The 15,600-nt window shown below is 44.9% G+C and overlaps 1 protein-coding gene across 1 annotated transcript in view; it reads left to right on the top strand.

Annotated features, from left to right (window-relative positions):
• The window catches only part of LOC122803889 (probable serine/threonine-protein kinase kinX), a 654,852-nt gene that overhangs the window by 101,295 nt on the left and 537,957 nt on the right, over window positions 1–15,600 (top strand). Inside the window, exon 3 of the mRNA XM_044073571.1 lies at window positions 2,892–2,936. The gene's annotated coding sequence lies outside the window, so the exon portion shown is untranslated. The remainder of the gene's footprint in view (window positions 1–2,891; window positions 2,937–15,600) is intronic.

The raw sequence follows: 15,600 nt of genomic DNA, 5'->3' as shown, positions 1-15,600 counted from the left end.
CCATTCATTTGCCAACCTTCTTTCCCAGTCCACAGAATAAAGGGGAACGGATACTGCATTCCTTAGATGTGGACAGACAACTTAGATTCTACTTGAACAGGGCTAAACCTCAAAGGAAATCTGAACAACTGGTGGCATTTGCTGCAGGGGCAGAGGGGAAGGCTATTTCAAAGCAAACCATTTTTAAATGGATAACCCATTGCATTTATTTCTGCTATACACACCATGGAAAACCTATCCCCCCAGGGGATCAGACCTCACTCCACCATGGCTGCATCTACCTCTACAGCCTTTCTCAGGCATCCCTTCCAGGGACATCCTAGAAGCTGCTACCTGGAGTTCTGTACATACTTTCACCAAGCATTATCATTTGCCAATTTTCTCTAAATCCAGAGCTGGCTTTGCCACTGCAGTCTTGCAGGGCCTTATAGCTGGTCCTAATGCTATCTAAATTCCTCCTCCCAACCATAGCTTTGGGAATCTACCCAAATGTAATGACTGCAGCAGTGAAACATGAAGAACATAGTACAGTTGTGTACATTTACCTTAAATGTAGATGTTCAAATGTATTCACTGTTGCAGTTCTGGTTCCTCTCCCTCTAGCCCCCTAACTTCTTTTGGCTATACCTCTACTTTCCTTTACTATGCTTAAAAGCCTTTTTTGTTGGAGGTATATCATTGTACTTTCATATTTAATTGCTTTCCATTAGGGGGGCACCTGACATCTGGAGCAAGAAAAACTGATGTAATGGCTTCGGCTGCATGTTTTATAACCCTGACGGCATGGAAGAAGGGACAGTATCCGACACAGGACACAAGACTTTGTTAATCTGCTGGCAGGTTGCCCTCAGTTGGCCTGATTACCCAAATGTAATGACTGCAACAGTTAATACACTCTAATATCTACATTTATGGTAAGTGTATACAACTATACTTTTGATGGTTACATATTTCCCTAAATTTACGTTTTATGCACTTTGGGTCTTCCCACGTTTCAACATGTATCACAGTATGTCTGTTCCCCCCTCCCCTGTATAAACAAATGAGCTTTCCTTCTCAGTGGCCTCTGAGCCAGCTAAATTGAGAAGTATAAAAGCTCTTGTATGAACATGTTTATCAGAAGATGTTTTCTTGTAGGAAAATATATTCTTAAACACTCGCTGGTTCTCAGCAATATTATCAAACACCAGCGGTTCGGGTCTGCGAATTCTGTCTGCCTTGACAACAAATTTGTTTTAAACAATAATATAGACTTGTTAGTTGCAATTTTGCTGAAATGCACAAGACTCCCTCTAAAAATGCTATATTTTAACGCTGCAAATATCCCGAACACTTTGAAAATTTGAAAAATCTTAGTTATTTTGAAAAAGCAGTTCATTGTGAAAAAATTCTGACATTTTAGCTTTTTTTTAACATTTTAAATACTTTGGAGATGATTTTGAATACTTTAATCCTTATATTGCTGTTTCGGATATTTCAAATGACTCAAATTATTTTGAGCATATTGAATGCTATGCCTCATGTTTGGCAACTGAAAATCATTTTAAAACAATTTTAAGTACCTTTGAATAACCGCTGACCTGTTTGCGAGTTCGCTATTGTATATTAATCCACTTTTAACTGCATGCCTGATGGTTTGTGAGCTGCTTGAACTTTGGATCCCATTCTGACACCCTGTCTCTTGCATTTAAATGAGACACTGCGGCATGGGATGGGTTAGTCATTTATTGTACGTAAAGACATCAGGAGATGTACCTGGAACATATAATTCGAACTTCATATGCCTACAACTCGTTACTTGTAATACACTCTCATGTGCATCTCCACGCACTGAAGGACTGTGCAAAATGGCACGGATTTCACACGTGGTGATTAACATTATATGCACCTGCTCTGACTAAATTGGCCATCTAGGTACAGTATATATAATGATCTAACAATGTCCACGTTGCAGGCTTTATCCTGTAAACCTCCATATCTGGTCTTTCAGGACAAAGTATCTTTCAGAACAAATCCCAAAACTTAACGGTAATGAAACTATCAATCTTCCAGTGTTTTCCAAATCTTTTCTAACCAAGCAGAGTATATTCTACACTTGCTGTTGATTGACCTCAGGTTTTATTTACTTAAAGCCAAGGTTGGTAAGAAGTCTGGTAAGCTTTTCACTGTGCTATCAAAAACTAAATATGTGCAGTGAGTATCAAGTTACTCTGCCCAGGTGGCTTTCTGACTGCATAATAATTTATGTACTAGAAATTAGGATTATCCTTTGATAACAAACCAAAGGCTCATTCTACCAGGGAGATAGCTACTTGTGGTATCTTTATGGTTAATGCTTCTGTTGACATTTGTTTGGAGGTACTTAGTATACTGCTCATACCTTTGAGTCATAATGTTACAATAATGTTAGATCCATGTTGCCTTGGCCAACTTCCCTCCTTCTGTCCCCCCAGCCTGTATCGTCTCTCTTCACTCCTGTTGTATGGCTGGACCAGACCAGTGGTCTTGTCCTTGGAGAGCCTCAGCATTGCTTTTCTTAATGTCCGCTTTTTCTTTCTGGTTCACTGCATTAGTTAAGGTTATCTATACATCTATCTATGTGTGTGAGTGTACTAAATAATGCTAAACGTTTGGAGTGATACTTGTTTAGTCATGAGCATGTTGAGCTATGTTGAAAATAAACAAGCTTTCAGTTTGTTTTCCTTCAAACATTTTTATACATTGTGATGAAAGCTCCACTTGTCTATACAGATTTACTCATAGCACAGCTGCACAAACTTTTTATAGTTTTCCATTTATTCATTAAAATTGTTTTTTATCTCCTTATCTGCAAATGTAAATAGTTTACTATTTTCTCGATTTTAGTCTTAATAATGACTATTTTTTTGCAGTTTTGCGAGGTTCAGTTATAGCAGCTCCAAAAGTACCTGCTAAAAGTAAGTGCTTTTATTATTTTTTTTGTCCTTGCACTTTATTTATTTTGTCATTGCACAAATGACTTTCTGACGCAACACTTGGCTAACAAAAAAATTGTATGCTCACTCAAAGCAGAATTTCATTAGAAACTGCATATTATAATGTGCATCTGATGGTCGGAGAGTTTATGCAACTTTCCCTATATTTGTTTTGTAAATGTTGATTTTGGTAGAGAGTAATTAGTCATGTGAGTTAATCTGAGTATGTCATGATCTGTTGTCATAACCATTCATTCATTAACCTGTGGATTTCCGTTCTGACCCACAGAACCTGCTGGTTGCTTCTCTAGCTAAAGAATCCAAGCTTGAGCTCCCTTCTAAACATAATTCACCACTCCTCCAGATTATCCCAGATCTTTTTTGCTGCTCATCAGAATAACAGTGAGGTTCCAGTGCTGCTGAGCTCCTCCATGGGTTTGGTAGTGTTTTGTTGTTTTGTGAGTTGCAATTATTCCATCTGAAGTAGTTCACTTCATTTGATCATTAACCTGTGGGTTTCGGATCCGAGCCGGCAGCTTTCCAAGCTAAGATCTGAGCTCCAAGCCCCCCCCTTAAACATACTACACTGCAACCTCCTTCCAACCCTCCGATCTCGATTGCCGTGGCTTTTGCCAGGACGTGATCTCTGAGCTCCAGGCAGGTAGAGTAGGGTTTTCTTCTTTAACTGTGCAAAAGTTAGTTTAGTGTGCGTGGGTAGTGTTTACCTTCCCCCCCGGTTAACTGTGCAAAAGTTAGTTTAGTGTGCGTGGGTAGTGTTTGCTGTGTGTATGTGTTTGTACTTAGGGCTTTAGTTAGCCTTATTTGTTGATGTGGGGGTTGAGTTGTTGGACCCTCAAAAGCCGATGCACAGTGTGTGGCCATAAGTTTTCCCCGGCTGATGGCCACACACTGTGCATTGTGTGTATGGGATTCCCCACCTTTCTTCAGGCTGCAAAATTTGTGCAGCCTTTAATCCAGGGCCCTGTGGGATCGCAGGGCCAAGTTAATTTTGGCTGGGCTTCTCCTGGCAGAAACTGCTTCTTCTCTATGGCCACGGCTGTGGCTGTATCAGCTTCAGGTCCTCATCCCCTGTCCGGGACTCACACTCCCATCCCTAAACAAGGTGACAAAGAGGCCAGGAAAGAGAAGCATAGGGAGAGAGAGACAGAGAAAAAGCGAGTGAGACAACGATACGTCGTAAGAGACTAGTGGATCCGTTGGATCTTTTGGGTCCTCCTGTTAAAGTGGTCACTACCCCGGATGAGACTCCTAAACCATCTTCTTCTCGGCTCTGTTCCCCTAGATTTTCTCCGGGGCTGGAGGAGAAGTTTTGGCCTGCTTCGAGGTCGTCCTCGCATCAGCCCTCTCGGCCGGTGTTGGTGTCCTCCTCCAGATCGACAAGAAGCCTCTCGAAGGCTGACATGCACCGGATGATAAGGTTTATACAGACTTAATTGCAGATGGGAGTGTTGCTGGTTCCCTCTCCCACCGGAGCAGGGAGTTTGGCTCCGATGTTTTCCTCAATAGGACCTTCTCCGATCCACCCCCGGGTTTCGGAGTCCCTAGATCCGAGGGTTCAGGAGATCGGCGCCGATGGTTCCTCCAACCTCTACGCTGGCCATGCCCTCGAGTTTGTCTGATCTGAGCTCTCGGAACAGTAATTTGGGTGACTGATCTGGGGGGTGGGGGTGAGTGTGTCATCGGCTCCATTATGGTTGGGACATACCATTCCTCTGGGTCCGTCTATTCCGGATTCGGCTCCGATCCCTTTGTCGGATCAGAGGGGCACGGTTACTCCTGCCAGTTTCAGAGAAGCCGGTTCTCCTTCCTCCTTCGTTGTGGAGAGGGTTCTTTCAGGTGGATAGAGACCCTTCACTCTTTCCTTGGAGTCTGTCCCTGCTCCCTCACTGCTGAGTATCTCTTCTGTCATTCCGTCCTCTCAGGGACTGGATGTGTCTGATACGCCCCAGATGCTTCCCCTCGAGTATGAAGTTGTTTGTGAGCCCCCCCTCCCGAAGAGGTTCCTCGAAAATGCAATGCCCCCCCCCCCCCACAGAGTCCCTCACAGAGGATACGGACTTGGAGGATGGGGAACGCTCCCAAAGATCACCTCCCGAAGATGTGTCATTTGGAGACATTATGGAAATCCTCCGTCAAAGGGGAGGTTGGTCTGCCCAAAAGCCTTCCTCAGATGAGTCTGTATTTCTGGAGGTGTTCGCAGGCCCATCTACCTCTTGGGTGTCCCCCCCCCTCCCCCGGCTGATCCTTGTTGGACCTCAACTAAACTGCCAGACAAGATTTTGAGCCCTCCTACGGGCAACCCTGTATGGAAATAAGGGTTGCCCAGTTGATGCCGTGGTGGTGGCCATTAAAAATGAACTGGCGCAGGAGAGTTCTTCAATCTATCCTCCAGACAAGGAGTCTAGGGCGATGGATCGACTCGGAAAGCACACGTATGCTTCAGCTACCTTTGCTATAAGGGCGTTGAACTACATGGCCCACGTGATCAAACTTCAGTGTGACCTCGTGAAAGAGTACGCTGAGTCTCCCCCAGGGTCTGTTTCGGCTGAGGATAAACGCTCATTCTCTGCATGTTTGGCCACTCTTAATTTGGTGACTGACATGTCCATGCGCCTACTCTCTCATGCCACCAAGGGTGCCGCTAGTGCAGCCATGTCCGGCATTGCTATGAGGCGTCACGCCTGGCTCCTGCTTAGCAGTTTTTCGGAACCTTTCAAGGTGTCCTTTGTGAATGCCCCTTTTGACGGTTCGACCCTGTTAGGGAAGACCGAGATATGCTAGTCCAGTGCGAGAAGGACGGAATACTCTGTCTGCATCCACTTCTCTAACCCTCAAAGGTCCTTTTCCAGGAATCATCGAGGGTAAAAAGTTGTGGTTCTGGAAGTCTTAGCATTCCCAGGACACTCAGGACTCCTTTTCCCGTAGAGGCAGAGGGAGGATAAGATGGATGCCGGCCCAAAGGCAGAGGGGGTCTGAAGAATTTCCGGTCACACGAACCCCTGAGGGGTTGCCTGACTGCTCCACACTGGAGGCAGTCGGGGGCATTTTTCAAAATACCTAGCTCAGTGGGAGTCCATAACTTCAGACTGCTGGGTGCTTCAGATAATATCCTGAGGTTATTCTATTCCTTTTCTGACTAGTCCCTTACCTCTAAAGCACCTCCCAGACGTTCCACCCACTCAAAGGGAGGTGACAGCTTTGGAAATAGAAAAGCTGCTAAACATAAGAGCAATCCAGCCGGTCCCTCCAGACCAGTCTGTATCAGGCATCTATTCCAGGTTCTTTTTGGTGCCAAAAGAGACTGGGGACTGGAGGCCGATTCTCTACCTATCCACATTGAACCTGTCTGTTGCCAAGGAGAAGTTTTGGATGGTCACCTTACAATCCATCCTGCCGTTCTTGCAGGAGGAAGACTGGATGTGCTCTGTAGACCTCAGGATGCGTACTACTACATTATGATGGACAGGCGATCCAGGAGGTTTCCCTTCTTTCGGCATGGAGCCAATCACTACCAGTTCAGGGTCCTACCATTCGGGCTCACCACAGCCTCCAGGGTGTTTACCAAGGTCATGGCAGTTGTAGCGGCCCACCTGAGACTTTAGGGCATTCTGGTCTTTCCTTACCTGGATGATTGGCTCTTCACCACCCCCTCCAGGCATCAACTTGTTCAAGTCAGAAATGCTTTCTTTCAGCTGTCAAATTTACTGGGTATCATGATAAACCTTGCAAAGTCCTCTCTTCAGCCAGTTCAGATTCTGGACTTCATAGGGGCAAGAATAGATTCTCTCCAGGTAAAGGTATTTTTGACTCCAGACAGAATTTGGAACCTGACCCTCCATGTATTGGCACTTCAGACTTCTTCACTCCCAGCAGAACTAGTTCTGGAGGCCTTAGGGTTCCATGGCAGCAGCTATAAATCTGGTTCCTTGCGCACATCTGCAGATAAGAGTGTTACAGTGAACGTTACAAGTTCAGTGGCCTCTGTTATACCAGCTGTTAAGTTACCCGATTCCTCTAAGTGTGCAAATCTTCCCTCATCTGGTGGCTTCAATCCCGGGATCTTTGGGAAGGGCGCCCCTTTATTGCAACCCCATCCCAAGCCACGGTGACCACGGATGCCTCCCATCTAGGGTGAGGTGGGCACTTCTCGGGCAGGACTGTCCAAGGCACATGGTCCCCGAGCGAGACCATTCTGCATATCAATGTTCTAGAGATGAGGCCGGTCCTTCTGGCATTGCAGGCCCTTCATGCTTCTCTTCCTCTGTGAACGATTGCAATTCAGTCAGACAACATGTCATTGGTCTTGGTATATCAACAAACGGGGGATCCAGGTCCTACCCACTTTGTCGAGAGGCCATGAGAGTGTGGGGAATGGGTGATCTCCACCAACTGTTTTCTGTTAGCAATGCACATTCCGGGTCGGGCCAACATTTTGGCGGACAAACTGAGCAGGACTATCCTTTTACCCTACGAGTGGTCTCTGAGCCCTTGTGTAGCGGAACAGATCTTCAAGTGGGGTCAGCCTTGCTGCGATCTCTTCGCATTGCTGTCCAACGTGAAGTACAGCTAGAGTTTCACTTTTATTGGGGGAGCCCCCAGATACACTCTTGTCCATGCTTGGCCACCTGGTCTTCTTTATGCACATTCCCCACTACCTCTAATGACAAAATTCTTGCAGAAAGCTCATCGGTTGGGGAGCAGGATTATCCACAGTCTCATTCTGGCCTCGTCAAGTTTGGTTCCCTTGTCTACGGTCTCATCTAGTAACTCTGCTTTGGATATTAGATCCCATTCCGGATCTCATTTATCATCCCTCCTGAATTCTTTCCCCCGAATCTGGACAGCCTCAAGCTTACTGCTTGGTTGCTCCAGTTCTACTAATTGCCAGGATTCCCGGACTCTCGTCTCCTGTTAAGTCCATTCTGGTGGTGGTGCACAAGTCCTCCACCCAAAAGGTGTACCGTAGTAAATGAAAGCGTTTTTCCATTTGGGCTTCTTAGACAGATTTGGATCAATTTACTGCTCCAATTCCAGCAGTATTAGAATTTCTGTCTCAGATTTTCCAGCAGGGGACCAGCTTTTCCACTGTTAATGTCCAACTGGCGGCTATATCCCATTTTCATGTAGGAGAAAAATCAGGTTCTCTAGCTGCTGCTAGGATTTGTAAGACTTGCATCAAAGGCACCTTTTTTGCTGAGACCACCGATTAAGCATGGTTTCCCTCAGTGGGATTTGACCTTGGTTCTTCAGGCCTTAGTTGTTCCTCCGTTCAAACCCACAGCATCAGCTGATTTAAAATTCTTGTCATGGAAGACAGCCTTTCGGGTGGCTATCACCTCGTCTATAGAGTGTCTGAACTTCAAGCCTTGTGTAGAAACCCCCATACTTAGTTTTTCATAAGGATAGGGTTTCTCTAAAGACAAATCCTTCTTTCCTCCCTAAAGTCACTTTAAAGTCAAATATCAATCAGTCTATTAATCTCCCGGTATTCTTCCCTAATTTTCAAAACAAAGGGGAATGCAAACTTCATTTGCTGGATGTCCACAGACAGGTACACTTTTATTTACATAAGACTGCACCCTTTTGCAAGTCTGATCAGCTATTTGTTTCCTTTGCCAAGCCCTTTTTGGGGGAAACCAGTTTCAAAGGTGATTCTTGCTAGATGGATTTCACTTTGTACAAGGATCATGTATTACCAGAACCAGATAAGGTTCATGCTCATTCTGCTCGATGTTCTTCATGTTTCACTGTTGCAGTCATTACATTTGGGTAATCTGCTGGCAGGTTACCCTCAGTCGGCCTGAATAACAAAGTCTTGGGTCCTGCGTCGGTTGCTGTCTCCTCTTCCATGACGTCAGGTCGTCAGGGTTTTAAAACACGCAGCCGATGCCATTTTAATCAGTCTTTCTTGCTGCGCGGTGCCCAAAGCAGAAGCAGCTCGCAAGTGCCGGTCGGCCGAATCCTGAAATTTTCGTTTTCGAGTTTCAGAACCGAAGTCTTCAAACTAAAGCTAAGTACCCAGTTGGGGAAACTTTTTCTTGCTCCTTACCGATGTCAGTAAAAGTTAATAATTGTATTTACTTGTGGAAAGCAAATACCTCACAAGTATTTTAATTTGTACTGTATTCCTTGCCTAGGACCTGACCACAACGTGCCTTGCTGTCGGTTTTGTGCTAAATTTAACCAATTCACTATTAAGTGTCAGTATATTTTTGCTTCTAAATACTTTGGTTCAAGATTTAACTACCCTGAAATGTCGTCTGTTAGCAATCCGACTACCGGAATTCACAAAAAACGCAGCGAAAAAGACCGAGACAAGACCGAGGTCCAAAACAAAGCTTCTCCTAAGCCAGTCACTGGTTTACCGGTACTCAGTGAGGCGCTTTCACAGCCCCTGATGCCTGCCACGTTTGAGTTGCAGGCCTCTGTCGAGACCCATTCGGAGTCCGGTATGCCACGAGATTCTCCAAGTATTGAACCCGCAGAATGTCTCTCCCTTGGATGGATCCGGAGCCGCTGAGCAGGCACCGGCTTCTGAGGGTGTTTTCAGGCCTAGAGATTTGTACGTTAAACCGACGCCTTCATCAAAAACAAGGCCAAAACCAACTTCTAGGTCTAAAAAACCGACACATGAGTCACATGCTCAGGCCCCTATGCCTAAAAAACAAATTATCAAAATGGCTGAGGATTTAATTACCTTGATCAGGGGTTCCCAACCCCCTCCTGCTAAGAGACCCCAGGCAAGGCACTGATTATGAATCTTCAGATCAGGTTTCCATTACTTCTGATTCCTCTTCTGATCAGGAATTTTCTGTTCCCCCTTATGAGGACTCTGATGCAGAAGAATCCGTTCCTTCTGCTTCTCCTGAGGATTTTTCTTTTGGATAGACTTTCCATACCTTAAGGGAACATTTTCATTGAGAGAGTCAGGATTTTTCAGAATGCAAAAAGAGGCTTAGGGATTTTCTACTTCTTCCTCAGCATAGGCCTTTGGCTATACCTCCTGTTTTAGACATTGTTGATGTTTTCTCAGAATCTAGCATGGCTCTGGATTCCCTGCCTCCGGCTCTTAGTAAGCCAGACAGATATTACAGGGTTCCTGACTCCCACGGGTTTCTTTTCAAATATCCTACTACTGACCCTGAAACAATTTCTCAGGGTCCCAAGGGTATTAAGGCTTCAACTTCTAAAAATCTGTACCCCTTCTGATAGAGACTCCAGGGTGCTGGATAGATGGGGTAAGAAGGTTTATATGTCTGCAACCCTGGCAATCAGGGTTTTAAAGTGTCAATTTCATATGCTTAAATATCAACAGTATGTCATGGGCTTACTGAAACAGAAAATTATGTTGATTTCTGATTGTGGGGAAAATAAAGTTACAGGATTTATTGCATTCAGCTGAACAGGTTGGAAAACATACTTTGCAATGTGGTTTTGATTTCTTGGAGGCCTCTTGCAGGGCTGCCGTAACTGGATCTGTGATAAGAAGACATGCTTGGCAAAAGGAGCAAAATCTGCCTGATCATGTTGAAGCTAAGTTGCTGGATGCTCCTTTACAGCAGTATAGTCTGTTTGGTAATAAGGCAGAAGAAGTTTTGAAAAAGATGGAAGACAAAGCTAAATCTATGCAAACTGTAAAAGATTTCTTGCAAGTGCAGCCACCCAGGTTCAGTAGGCACTGGCCTTCTAAGAACTGGTCCTTTCCAGTACCCAACAGAGCCATTCAGGTCAAAACCAGACACTCCAAAGGCTCCATGTTTCAGTCTCAAGGATATTACAGGACAGAACAATGGGGTGCCTTCACTTCCAAGACTGGAAGTAGCAAATTACCACCCTACAGTGAACAGTCTCAATGACTTTCCTCTGCCATTTCCAAGCACTTATCTTTTGGCAGCCCCGTTGGGGGGAAAACTAGCACTTCATGCTCAAAATTGGCATCTAATTACCCAGAACAAGTGGGTCTTAAATATAGTATCCCATGGGTACAGATTTAATTTCCACATGTTGCCAACTCTAAACAGATGGCCAGATCTGCCTTCAAATCAATGGGCAGAGGCCCAGAAGCAAGTTATGTCCCTCATGGATATGGGGGCTATTCAACCAGTACCAGAAAAGGAAAACGGACAAGGCTTTTTTATTCAAGGCTTTTCCTGGTACCCAGAAAAGACAAATCATGGCATCCAATTCTGGACTTATCCATTCTAAATACTTTCCTGGACATTCCAAAATTCAAGATGCTGACTCTACAACCGCTACTGCCTATGCTAGGCAAGAATGCCTGGTTGGTAACTCTAGACTTAAAAAAGGCTTGCCTGCATATCCCAATCAGGGAATCTTGCAGAAGATACCTCCGCTTCAAAGCAGGCTATTTGCATTACCAGTTCTCTGCACTGCCCTTTGGCTTATCTACTGCCCAGGGTCTTCACAAAGTGCCTGGCACCAGTTGATTGCATTTTGCAAACAAACATTCAAATTTATCCTTATCTGGACGATTGTCTAATTCAGGCAGAGGACAAGGACACTCTTCTGCAACATCTGGCGTTTGTAAAAAGGCTTCTAACATGCCTGGGGTACACCATAAACGAAAATAAATCAAAACTGGTACCCTTTCAAATTACATTCCTGGGTGCAAGTTTGAATACAACTGCCCAGATGGCTTACCTATGGAGTACTGGCGAACTGGCGACTGGCTTAGGAGAAGCATCGTCAGCAGGTTTTTACCTCAACGGCCTGTCTGTCTTTTTCTTTGTGTTTTTTTCGGAATCCAGGTAGTCTGATGGCTAACAGATGACATTTCTGGATAATTAAACTGAGAACCGAAATATTTAGAGGCGAAAATATACAGACTGATAGTGCGCTGATTAAATAAAGCACAAAATCTGCTGCTGCTTTCTGGTCCAGAGTTTCTCTGGATGACATTTGTTCAGCGGCTAAATGGGCTTCCTCTCGCACTTTTGTTACTCATAAGTTGGACATGGTATCTAGAGGAAGGGCTTCTTTTGGATGTTCTTCGTGTTTCACTGTTGCAGTCATTACATTTTGGTAATCTGCTGGCAGGTTGCCTACAGTCGGCCTGATTAACAAAGTCTTGGGTCCTGTCGGATGCTGTCCCTTCTTCCATGACGGCAGGGGTATAAAACATGCAGCCGACGCCATTACATCAGTCTTTCTTGCCGCGCGATGCCTGAAGCAGAAACAGTTCGCAAGTGCCGGTCGGACGATTCCTGAAATTTTTGTTTTTGAGTTTTAGAATCAAAGTCTTCAACTAAAACGCTAAGTACCCCATTGGGGAAACTTTTTCTTGCTCCTTACCAATGTCAATAAAAGTTAATAATTGCATTACTTGTGGGAAGCAAATACCTCATAAGGATTTCCATTTGTACTGTATTCCTTGCCTAGGCCCTGACCATGACATACCTTGCTGTCGGTTTTGTGCTTTATTTAATCAGTGCACTATCTGTCATTGGTACATTTTTGCTTTTAAATATTTCGGTTCTTGGTTTAATTATCCAGAAATTACGTTGGTTAGCCATCCGACTACCGGAATACTGAAAAAACCCAAAGAAAGAAAGGCCGTTGAGGTCTAAAACTGCCGCCGACACTTCTCCTAAGCCAGTCGCCAGTACGCCAGTACTTAGTGAGGTGCTTTTGCAGCCCCTGGTACCTACTACTTCAGATTCACATGCCTCTACTGAGACCCATTCGGAGTCCGGTATGCCGCTATATGCTTCACCTATGGAACCCGCGGATGTCTCTACCTTGGATGGGTCCGGAGCTGCTGTGCAGGCACCAGCTTCTGAGGGTGTATTCAGGCCTACAGATTTGTATATTAAACCGATACCACCTTCAATATTAAGGCCAAAATCTCAATCTGTGTCTAAAAAAACGATGCCTAGTCCACATGTTCCGGCCGCTATACCTAAAAAAGAAATGATCAGAATGGCTGAAGATTTAATTAGTCTAATCAGGGATAGTCAACCCCCCCCCCCCTTCCAAGAGGCCTAGGGCTGAACTTTACTATGAATCTTCTGAACAGGACTCTGTTTCTTCTGACTCTTCTAATTAACAGGATTTGTCCATGCCTACTTATGATGACTCTAATGCAGAGGATTCCATTCCTTCTGCTTCTCCACCTGAGGATTTCTCTTTTGGGGAAACTTTACATACCTTAAGGGAGCATTTCCACTGGGAAAGTCGGGATTTGTCTGAATCCAAAAAGAGGCTTAGGGATTTCCTTCTTCCTCAGCATAGGCCTTTGACTATACCTCTTGTACTAGACATTGTTGATGTGTTTTTAGAATCCAGTATGGACCCTGATTCCCTGCCTCCGGCCCCTTGTAAGCCAGAGAGATACTACAGGGTTCCTGACTCCCACAAATTCCTTTTCAAAAATCCTGTTGTGGACCCTGAAACCATTTCTCAGGTGCCCGAGGGCATTAAGGCTTCTACTGCTAAAAATCCTACCCCTTCTGATAGAGACTCCAGGGCGCTGGATAGATTGGTAAAAAGGTTTATACTTCTGCAACCTTTGCAATCAGGGCTTTAAACTGTCAATTCCATATGCTAAAATATCAACAGCATATTATGGGGCTGCAATCAGGGAATCTTGCGGAAGATGCCTCCGCTTCAAAGCAGGCTACTTGCATTATCGGTTCTTTGCACTGCCCTTTGGCTTATCTACTGCGCCCAGGGTATTTACAAAGTGCCTGGCTCCAGTAATTGCATTTTGCAGGCAAAGAAATATTCAAATATATCCATACGTGGACGATTGTCTAATTCAGGCAGAAAACAAGGCCATTCTTCTAAAACCTTTGGCATTTGTAAAAAGGGTTCTAGCTTGTCTAGGGTACACCATAACCGAAAAGAGATCACAACTGGTACTCTCTCAAAAAATTACATTCCTGGGTGCAAGCTTGAATACAACTGCCCAGATGGCTTTCCTTACGCCAGAGAAGCAAATTCATTTGGGACTTGCTTCAAACAGTTGGCCACAAAAACCCTGCTATCTGCAAGACAAATACTTCAAGCCTTGGTGTTCGTGGCCTCCTACATTCTTCTAATTCTATATTCTGCATATGAGGAAACTTCAGTGATACTTAAAAAAAAGTTTATGCAGTCAACATTGTCACAGCCTGGAAACAATGATTCCTATCATACCTTGCCTGCAACTAGAGTTACTATGGTGGGCTGAGGCCTGCCAGCAAAACAAGGGACTGCCATTCACACCACCCCCTGCCGCCCAAACCCCAACTACAGACTCATCAGACTATGCATGGGGGGCTCATCTGGCAGGGAAGTGCATTCAGGGCAAATGTAGCCCAAATCAAATGCACCTTCATATCAATCAAAAAGAAATGCTAGCTGTACAGAATGCACTGGCAGCCTTCAAGGACTACCTTCATCCAGGACAACTAATGGTAAAGACGGACAGCACCCCAGTTATGTGGTACATAAACAAGCAGGGCAGTACACATTCCTACCCCCCCCTGCAGACTAGCCATGGCATTGTGGATTGTGGAACACTGCCTCGAGCTATCAAGTACAACTACAAGCTCAATTCCTGCCAGGAAAGCTGAATATTTTGGCAGACGAGCTAAGCAGAAATCTCATGGACCCACACGAGTGAAAACTGGAGCCACAGATTTTCAACATGTTGACACGCAAATGGGGGAGCCCAGACATGGATCTTTTTTGCCTCACCCCAGAACTACCAGTTGGACAAATTTTGCACAAGAACTCCTCACAAAAAAGCCTGGAAAGTGGATGCTCTGTCCTTCAGCTGGGAAAACCTATCAGTCTATGCCTTTCCCCCTCTGCTTCTGCTCTCCAAAGTTCTACTAAAAGTCACAGGACAAACCAAAAATGATTTTGATTGCTCCAGACTGGACTCTCCAACACTGGTACCCACTCCTATGCAGTCTGTCACATATTTCTCCATGGCACCTGCCTCAGACATCTTCCTTACTGTCTCGGCAGAACAACCAAATTCTGCACCCTCATCTCCAAACATTGAGTCTTGCAGCTTGGCTAATCACTTCAATTCCCCCTTAGCAAACCTGTGATGGATGTCATTTTGGAGGCTAGAAGACCTAGTACTAGAAAATGTTATGCTGACAAATGGAAAAGATTCTGTGCCTAAAATCAGTCTCAAGGGATGAGCACAGCAGTGCCCAATTTACCTCAGATTTTGCAATATATTACTGAGATGCTTCACAAGGGCCTGTCTTTTTCTTCCATAAAAATCCATGCCTCAGCCATTTCAGCTCATTACAACACAGAACCCACCTCCCCTTCTCTCATCCTCTGCTAAAGCAGTATCTCAGAGGGTCCAAATACTTGATGCCACCCAGGATAGGTCCAACCCCTGCCTGGGGGCCTTAACTTTGTATTGGAGAAACTCACACTACCTCCTTTCGGGCCAGCTACTACTGCAGACTTAAAATTTCTTTCTTGGAAAACAGCTTTCCTTTTAGCAACCACTTCGGCTAGAAGGATTTCTGAATTACAGGCTCTTATGGCAGTGGAGCCTTTCATCATCTTTCATGTGGACAGGGTGTCTCTCAGGACCAATCCATCCTTCATGCCCAAGGTGGTATCCAGTGTGGCTCTTAATCAGTCCAGTCAT

This window comes from Protopterus annectens, chromosome 6.part0, assembly GCF_019279795.1.
Source record: "Protopterus annectens isolate FY-2018-M chromosome 6.part0, PAN1.0, whole genome shotgun sequence".
Taxonomy (NCBI): domain Eukaryota; kingdom Metazoa; phylum Chordata; order Ceratodontiformes; family Protopteridae; genus Protopterus; species Protopterus annectens.
This window is presented reverse-complemented; position numbering and strand designations above follow the sequence as displayed.